The sequence below is a fragment of the Oncorhynchus kisutch genome, linkage group LG15, assembly GCF_002021735.2.
Source record: "Oncorhynchus kisutch isolate 150728-3 linkage group LG15, Okis_V2, whole genome shotgun sequence".
In the NCBI taxonomy this organism is placed as follows: Eukaryota; Metazoa; Chordata; class Actinopteri; order Salmoniformes; family Salmonidae; genus Oncorhynchus; species Oncorhynchus kisutch.
In genome coordinates this window covers 83,071,699-83,081,956 of record NC_034188.2, presented here as the reverse complement: position 1 = coordinate 83,081,956, position 10,258 = coordinate 83,071,699, and the positions used below count along the sequence as shown (strand labels likewise).

The window sequence follows — 10,258 nt, the reverse complement described above, 5'->3', positions numbered from 1 at the left end:
TATACAGTTAAATAAACACCACAGAGGGACAAACAACTGAACACAAATAATTAAAAAATATACCATTATCTGAAAACGGAGAGCGACTGATCGCTGGATCCATCAGACTGCCCAGCCCGTAAGGAGCAGAGGACGGGACTGACTGAGTGTCACCCGGGCACAGGTGTGGAGATCATGAACAGAGGCCCAGCCGGGTATAGGTGTGGAGATCATGAACAGAGGCCCAGCAGGGCACAGGTGTCGGGCATGGGTGTCGAGGGCACGGACAGAGGCCTAGCCGGGCACAGGTGTGGAGATCATGAACAGAGGCCCAGCAGGGCACAGGTGTCGGGCATGGGTGTCGAGGGCACGGACAGAGGCCTAGCCGGGCACAGGTGTGGAGATCATGAACAGAGAACAGCTGGTGGTGGAGTAGTCCGTACAGGAGCAGAGGACTGATGCTGTTAGAGGTAAGGACTGCAGGTTGGAAGGTGGGACTCCTTCAAAGTCAACTGATTTACAGGATGTTTTTTGCATCACTCTTCATGAATGCCACCAAATACCCAGCATACCACAGAGCATTTTCAACAACCTACATGAAGGTCTGCTATCTCTAAAGGCTCAACTGCCTTGTTGCTGGGTTACCAACTCGGGGCAGTACAGCGCTCCTGGCCAAATTTATCCAGCGATAAATATCCCTGGAGTACTGTCTTTTATAACTGTCTCCTGAAATGGCAAGCATCCTTACGGTCAAAAATCAAAACCAATTAAATCAAATCCAATTTTAATCATCATATATACAGAATACAGCTGGGTGTAAACAGTGGAATTCAACGGCTCAGACACGAGAGGTATGTGGCAGGGTCTACAGTCAATCACGGATTACAATAAGAAAACCAGCCCCGTCGCGGACCACAATGTCTTGCTCCCAGATAAACTAAACATCTTCTTTGCTCGCTTTGAGGATAATACTTTGCCACGGACACGGCCCGTTACCAAGACCTGCGGACTCTCCTTCACTGCAGCCAACGTGAGTAAAACATTTAAATGTGTTAACCCTCGCAAGGCTGCCGACCCAGATGGCATCCCTAGCCATGTCCTCAGAGCATGCGCAGACCAGCTGGCTGGCATGTTTACAGACATATTCAATCAAGCCTTATCCCAGTCTGCTGTTCCCACATGCTTCAAGAGGGCCACCATTGTTCCTGTCCCCAAGAAAGCTAAGGTTACTGAGTTATGACTATCCCCCCGTAGCACTCACTTCCGTCATCATGAAGTGCTTTGAGAGACTAGTCAAGGACCATATCACCACCACCCTGCTTGACACCCTAGACCGACTCCTACCTGCTTACCGCCCCAATAGGTCCACAGACAATGCAATCGCAATCACACCGCATACTGCCCTAATCCATCTGGACAAGAGGAATACCTATGTAAGAATGCTGTTCATCGACTACAGCTCAGCATTTAACACCATAGTACCCTCCAAACTCGTCATTAGGCTCGAGACCCTGGGTCTCGACCCCGCCCTGTAGAACTGGGTACTGGATTACCTGACGGGTCGCCCCCAGGTGGTGAGGGTAGGAAACAACATTTCCACCCCGCTGATCCTCAACACTGTGGGCCCACAAGGGTGCGTTCTCAGCCCTCTCCTGTACTCCCTGTTCACCCATGACTGTGTGGCCATGCACGCCTCTAACTCAATCATCAAGTTTGCAGATGAGACTACAGTGGTAGGCTTGATTACCAAGAATGACGAGACAGCCTACAGGGAGGAGGTGAGGGCCCTCGGAGTGTGGTGTCAGGAAATAACCTCACACTCAATGTCAACAAAACAAAGGAGATGATCGTGGACTTCAGGAAACAGCAGAGGGAGCAGCCCTCTATCCACATCGACGGGACAGTAGTGGAGAAGGTGGAAAGTTTTAAGTTTCTCAGCATACACATCACGGACAAACTGAAATGGTCCACCCACACAGACAGCGTGGTGAAGAAGGCGCAACAGCACCTCTTCAACCTCAGGAGGCTGAAGAAATTCGGCTTGTCACCAAAAGCACTCACAAACTTCTACAGATGCACAATCGAGAGCATCCTGGCGGGCTGTATCACCGCCTGGTACGGCAACTGCTCCGCCCACAACCGTAAGGCTCTCCAGAGGGTAGTGAGGTCTGCACAATGCATCACCGGGGGCAAACTACCTGCCCTCCAGGACACCTACACCACCCGATGTTACAGGAAGGCCATAAAGATCATCAAGGACATCAACCACCCGAGCCACTGCCTGTTCACCCCGCTATCATCCAGAAGGCGAGGTCAGTACAGGTGCATCAAAGCTGGGACCGAGAGACTGAAAAACAGCTTCTATCTCAAGGCCATCAGACTGTTAAACAGCCACCACTAACATTGAGTGGCTGCTGCCAACACACTGACACTGACACTGACTCAACTCCAGCCACTTTAATAATGGGAATTGATGGGAAATGATGTAAATATATCACTAGCCACTTTAAACAATGCTACCTTATATAATGTTACTTACCCTACATTATTCATCTCATATGCATACGTATATACTGTACTCTATATCATCGACTGCATCCTTATGTAATACATGTATCACTAGCCACTTTAACTATGCCACTTTGCTTACATACTCATCTCATATGTATATACTGTACTCGATACCATCTACTGTATCTTGCCTATGCTGCTCTGTACCATCACTCATTCATATATCCTTATGTACATATTCTTTATCCCCTTACACTGTGTATAAGACAGTAGTTTTGGAATTGTTAGTTAGATTACTTGTTGGTTATTACTGCATTGTCGGAACTAGAAGCACAAGGATTTCGCTACACTCGCATTAACATCTGCTAACCATGTGTATGTGACAAATAAAATTTGATTTGATTTGATTTGAAGATCATCAAGGACAAGAGCCACTGCCTGTTCACCTCACTATCATTCAGAAGGTGAGGTCAGTGCAGGTGCATCAAAGCGGGGACTGAGAGACTGAAAAACAGCTTCTATCTCAAGGCCATCAGACTGTTAAACAGCCATCACCAACATTGAGTGGCTGCTGCCAACATACTAATTCCTCTCTAGCCACTTTAATAATAAAACATTGGATACAATAAATGTATCTCTAGCCACTTTAAACTATGTCACTTTATGTAATGCTTACATACCCTACATACTTATCTCAAATGTATATACTGTACTCTATACCACCTACTGCATCTTGCCTATGCTGCTCTGTACCATCACATCATCGCCGTTCTGCCATCGCTCATCTCTATGTTCTTTATGTACATATCCTTATTCATTCCTTTACACTTGTAAAGGTATTTGTTGTGAAATTGTTAGATTACTTGTTTGATTTCACTGCATTGTCGGAACTAGAAGCACAAGCATTTCGCTACACTCGAATTAACATCTGCTAACCATGTGTATGTGACCAATAACATTTTATTTGATTTTGATTAATGTAGAAATGTTTAGAAACATATTCTATTCTTAATTCCATTAGTGACTCCAAAATGACAATACCTGATTTTTCAGTCATTTCTATTGGGCACAAAATAATATGAATCACAACCAAAACAACGAGAAAATGTTTGTAGCCACAAACTTGATGTAATTATTACATGCAAGGAATATGGAACTCAATACTAAACTTTGGACTACTTTAATACACATACGTGAATTTATCCCAATACTTTTGGTTCCTCTTAAATTACTATGTAACTGTGGGACTATGTACAAAAAGTGCTGTAATATGGATGAAAATACCCTTAAATTAAAGCTGACAGTCTGCACTTTGTATCATTTCAAATCCAAAGTGATGGAGTACAGAGCCAAAACAACTAAACATTTCATCATCCCAATACTTTAGATGGAGTGAGAGCCAATTCACACTTTAAAAATAACTTCATGGTACATGGACTAAGGATAGCGTTAGCCCAAACAGGAACGTAGGACAAGGGACTGATGAGCACAGGTGTGGAGGACAGGGAACTGACTGATGCAGCTGTGGACTGGATGCTGATAGAGGGGGTGGGAGTAGGATGAAAGGTGCCAACAAGAGGCAGGGCTGTCTCCAGCACTGGAACTGTCAGGTCCTGAACTTCCACAAGCTCCACAAAGCCCTCATCATCCTCCCCTTGGAAATCAGGAACACCTGTCTCTAGTTCCTCAATGGCAGCCTTGTAATCCTGCAGCACCAAACCAGTCTGATCGAAGAGGTACTCCAAACCTATCAGCTCCTCTAAAGAAAACAATATATATATATATATACATATATATATATATATATATATATGAGAATACACCGGACTGAGAATGGAATAATTCAATAATAACATTTCACAAAGAGAAATGTGTTGCTTTTTGTATTAAATATAAAGTCTGAATTAAATTATTAATGAAATGATATTGACATTACCAGTGAATTTGCGTGTAACAGTGTAAGGAACCATATGTTCCAACTGATGACCTTCCTACTGCACAGAATGTGGGCAATACAGCTGAACCTGCCAGAGCTTCCTGGGCATCCAGAGCAGCAGAGGACGGGAAAAGTACCTCTGCATCTCTACTGAACTGCAGATGGTGGTGGAGAGCGATCCTACCTCATTTTGTCAACCCTGGCAAAGTCCATCTCTGGAATCTCATTCCCCGACCAACCGAACAATGCCTTGGACACCCACCTATGGTCCACATCAGGCCAAATGTGTTGCCATTTCATGGAAAGGCATACGTCTCTCCCTGAAATCAAAAGACAACAACATCCCCACGCGAGAAACATTTTATTGATGATAAATTCCCCAAAGAACAGGTGATCATATCACATGAGACATACCGTGAAGGCCTAGTATATCATTTAAAATGTGAGCCATCACTATAAAACTTCAAATACAGGCTGGAAGGGCTTAAAAGTCTAACTATTCATTTAATTCGATCAATAGATTAAACACCAGGCGGGCCGGCTGGTAAATAAAGCCCAACCAATTATCCTAAACTACACACAGAGGTGCAACTAATAAACAGAAAAGGGGGAAAAGGGATCAGTGGCAGCTAGTAGGCCGGTGACGACGACCGCTGAGAGCCACCCGAACAGGAGGGGGAGCCACCTTCGGTAGGAGTCGTGACAGTACCACCCCCCTGACGCGCGGCTCCCACAGCGAGCCGACACCGGCCTCGAGGGCGACCCGGAGGGCGAGGCGCATGCCGATCCGGATGGAGGAAATCCCTTAACAGTGACGGGTCCAAAATGTCCCGGTACCCAGCACCTCTCCTCCGGACACTTCCCCTCCCAGTCCACGAGGTACTGCAGGCCCCTCACCCAGCGTCTTGAGTCAAGAATGGCCCATATCGTGTACGCCGGGGACCCCTCGATGTCCAGAGGGGGCGGAGGGACCTCCGGAACCTCACCGTCCTGCAGGGGACCTGCTACCACTGGCCTGAGGAGAGACACATGAAACGAGGGGTTAATACGATAATAGGAAGGGAGTTGTAATCGATAACACACCTCTTTTATCCTTCTCAGGACTTTGAAGGGCCCCACACACTGCGGCCCCAGCTTCCGGCAGGGCAAGCGGAAGGGTAGGTTTCGGGTCGAGAGACACGGGGGCCTCACTGCGCTCCTCTTCTGCCGTCCACTGGCTTCCTGGACGGCCCTCCAGGTCTCCTTGGAGCGCTGCACCCACTCCTCCACCGCAGGAGCCTCAGTCTGACTCGGATGCCAAGATGCCAGGACCGGCTGGTAGCCCAACACACACTGAAATGGTGATAGGTTCGTCGAGGAGTGACAGAGTGAGTTTTGGGCCAACTCTGCCCATGGGACGTACCAAGACCACTCCCTGGGCCGGTCCTGGCAATACGACCGCAGAAACCTACCCACCTCCTGGTTCTCTCTCCCCACCTACCCATTACTCTCGGGGTGATAAACGGAGGTCAGGCTGACCGAGACGCACAGACGCTCCATGAACACTCTCATGGAGAACCAAATTCCAAAGACTGGTGACATCCAGTGGAAGCGGTAGGAACTGAAAACCAGCTCCTAAGAAATATTGTTTGCCAACGAGAACTCACTGTACAGACAGAGTTCTAAAAAATTAAATAAAATCTGAACGGTTAGTCCTCTGGGTTTTGCCTGCTACATAAGTTCTGTTATAATCACAGACATAATTTAAACAGTTTTAGAAACTTCAGAGTGTTTACTATCCAAATCTACTAATACTATGCATATCTTATATTCGTGGCATGAGTAGCAGGAAGTTGAATTTGGGCACGCTATTTATCCAAAAGTGAAAATGCTGCCCCCTATCCCAAAGAGGTTTTAAAGCTGTAGTTAAGTAGTTTGAAATGTTTTGGCAAAGTTTACAGGTAACTTTTGAGATATTTTCTAGTCACGTTGCGCAAGTTGGAACCGGTGTTTTTCTGGATCAAACGCGCCAATAAATGGACATTTTGGATATATATCGACAGAATTAATCGAACAAAAGGAAAATTTGTGATGTTTATGGGACATAATGGAGTGCCAACAAAAGAAGCTCATCAAAGGTAAGGCATGAATTATATTTTTTATTTCTGCGGAGGTGCTATCCTCAGGTAATAGCATCGTTTGCTTTCGTATCCCACATATCCCAGAGAGGTTAACCTCTTGATCCTACCGATACCGGATCAGGGAGCGTGACTACAGGCTCAGCTCATTACCATAACGCAAAATGCGAAAAAATATCCTTAGAAATATTTAACCTCCACACCTATACAAGTCCAATAGCTCAAATGAAAGATAAACACCTTGTTCATCTACCCAGCAAGTCAGATTTCTAAAATGTTTTACGGCGAAAACACACCACACATTTATATTAGACCACCACCGAAACAAAAGACCTGAGGCGGCCATTTTGTCCCAGAAAATATAAAATTATAAAAGCAGGATTAAAAAATAAATCATTCACTAACCTTTTGAAAATCTTCATCAGATGACAGTAATAGGAGATGTTATACAATACATTTTTTTTTTCAAGAATATGCTATTTATATCCATAAATCTCTGTTTACAATGACGAGATTTTTGAAAAATGCTACTCAAATGTCCAGAGAAATGATAGCTCCGACAGATAACGTCAGATAACAAGCAATACACATGACTAAATATACATGTTCTACATATAGTTACAAAGATACACTTCTTAATGCAACCGCTGTGTTACATTTATTTTTAACGTTACAGAATTCGTTCACTAGGCTATAATATGAGGCGGCGCTCAGATATTAGCTGTATGTCTCCTCTACGTTTGGAGAGCACAGAAACCCAAAATGAACCACATATATATTCCCTTACCTTTGATGTTCTTCGATCAGAAGACGTGGAAGGAGTTATACTTACCCAATACATCGTTTGGTTTCAAGTTGTGTGTCCCTGTATTAGCATATGCTAACAGCTTCAGCTGAAATGCACCCAAAATGACTTCTGGTCCCGCACTCTTGCGCATCAAAACTTCAAAATTACATATTATATGTCGACTAAACTGGTCAAACTAAGTGCAGAATCGAGCATTAGGATGCTTTAATCGTGTAAAACAAAGATCAGCGCTAACAGACAAACCGAAGTCAATTGGTGCTTCATGGAAAAAGTGTCCGACGCGTGCAATAGAGTGCCTGTATTTTCGCGTGACCTGAATGTTTTCTCCCGCCAAAGGACGGGGGCGCGCTAGATTCTAACAAAGAACGCGTCATTTGAAAGCAGACCGCGCTGAACACATAGAAACTGTTCATGGATCCATAGCTGGTTGGGAAGGGTGGGGGCGATGACGTCAAAGTTGTCCCAACTTTGCTGTTGAGAAGAGGGTGTTTGGAAGAAAGGCTGCCCTGGGAGTTCTGCTTTACATACAGACATCATTTAAACGGTTTTCTATTCAATAATAATTATTATATGCATATATTAGCAATTTTGGAAAAAAATATTTTCAGTTTACTATGGGCACGCACTTCCTCCAAAGGGGGCAGTATTCAGCCCTAGGATGGACAACAAAGTCAAGGTATTGGAGTGTCTATCACTAAGCCCTGACCTCAATCCTATAGGAAATTTGTGTGCAGAACTGAAAAGCGTGTTCGAGCAAGGAGGCCTACAAACCTGACTCAGTTACACCAGCTCGGTCAGGAGGAATGGGCCAAAATTCAACCAACTTATTGTGGGAAGCTTGTGGAAGGCTACCCAAAACATTTGACCCAAGTTAAACAATTTAAAGGCAATGCTACCAAATACTAATTGAGTGTATGTAAACTTCTGACCCACTGTGAATGTGATTAAAATGAATAAAATCTGAAATAAATCATCCTCTCTATTATTATTCTGACATTTCACATTCTTAAAATAAAGTGGTGATCCTAACTGACCTAAAACGGAATTTTAACTAGGATTAAATGTCAGGAATTGAGTTTCAATGTATTTGGCTTAGAAGTATGTAAACTTCCGACTTCAATTGTATCTGCCTCTCCCACAAAAAACATGCATATTTAAATTGTATTTAGACTTTTATTTTCTCTTCCCCTCTCTTCCCCGCCTGTCTCCTCCCCTCTCCTTGCCTCTTTTTCCTCCCCTCTCTTTCCCTCTGTTCTCCTTCCCTCCCCTCTCTTCCCCTCTCTTCTCCTCCCTGCTCTTCTCCTCCCTTCTCATCTCCTCCCCTCTTCTCCCCTCGACCTCTGCTCCTTCCCCTCTCTTCTCCTCCCTGCTCTTCTCTTCCCCTCTCTTCTCCTCCCCGCCCTACTCCTCCCATCTCTGCTCCTCCCTTCTCTTCTACAGCTCACTCTTCTACTCCCCACTCTTCTCCTTCCCTATCTCCCCCACCTCTCTTCTGCTCCCCACTCTTCTCCTCCCCTCTTCTCCATCCCTCTCCTCCACATTCTCCTTCTACCCTTCTCCTCCCCTCTCTTCTACCCTCGCTATTCTCCTCCTCTCTAGTCTCCTTCCCTCTCCTCCCCTCTCTTCTCCTCCCCTTTCTTCCCCACACTTCCCTTCTCTTCTCCATCCCTCTCCCCTTTTCTCTCCTTTCCTCCCCTCTCTTCTCCTCTCCTCTCCTCCCCTCTCTTCTCCTTCCCTCTACTCCCCTCTTCTCATCCTCGCTCTTCTCCTCCCCACCCTTCTCCTCCCCGCCCTTCTCCTCCCTGCTCTTCTACTCCCCACCCTTCTACTCCCCACTCTTCTCCTCCCCACACTTCTACTCCCCTCTCTTCTACTCCCCACCCTTCTACTCCCCACCCTTCTCCTCCCTTCTCTTCTACTCCCCACCCTTCTACTCCCCTCTCTTCTACTCCCCACCCTTCTACTCCCCTCTCTTCTACTCTCCTCTCTTCTACTCCCCACACCCTTCTACTCCCCTCTCTTCTACTCCCCTCTCTCCTCCACCATCTTATTTTACCCTCCCCTCCCCTCTCTTCTCCTCCCCACCCTTCTACTCCCCACCATTCTCCTCCCCACCCTTCTACTCCCCGCCCTTCTCCTCCCCACTCTTCTACTCCCCTCCTTCTACTCCCCTCTCTTCTACTCCCCTCTCTTCTACTCCCCTCTCTACAACTCCCCACCCTTCTCCTCCCCGCTCTTCTACTCCCCACCCTTCTCCTCCCCACCCTTCTCCTCCCCGCCCTTCTCCTCCCCGCTCTTCTCCTCCCCACCCTTCTCCTCCCCACCCTTCTCCTCCCCACCCTTCTCCTCCCCACCCTTCTACTCCCCTCTCTTCTGCTCCCCACCCTTCCACTCCCCTCTCTTCTACTCCCCACCCTTCTACTCCCCTCTCTTCTACTCCCCTCTCTCCTCCACCATCTTCTTTTACCCTCCCCTCCCCTCTCTTCTACTCCCCTCTCTTCTACTCCCCTCTCTTCTACTCCCCTCTCTTCTCACCCCTTCTCTTTTCCTCCGCTCTCTTCCCCTCTCTTGTCCTTCCCTCTCATCTCCTTTCCTCCCCTCTCCTCTCCTCTCCTCTCTTCTCCTTCCCTATACTCCCCTCTCTTCTCCGTCCCTCTCCTCTAATCTTCTCCTCCTTGCTTCTCCTCCTCTCTCTTCTCATTCCCTATTCTCCCCTCTTCTCTTCCCCCCTCTCATTCCCTTTCTCCTCCTCCCCTCTCCTCCTCTCTCTTCCCCTCCCTTCTCTTCTCCTCCCCTCCCCTTTCCTCCCCTTTCCCCCCCTCCCCTTTCCTCCCCTCTATTCTCCTCCCTTGTCATCCCCTCTCTTCTCCCATTTCTTCTCCTCCTCTCCTCTCTTATCCTCCCTTC

General features: G+C 46.6%; 1 pseudogene; it reads right to left on the bottom strand.

The window, feature by feature from the left end:
• Positions 1–273: 273 nt before the first annotated feature.
• Positions 274–10,258, bottom strand: part of LOC109880075 (acetylcholinesterase-like) — an 83,864-nt pseudogene continuing 73,879 nt past the window's right edge.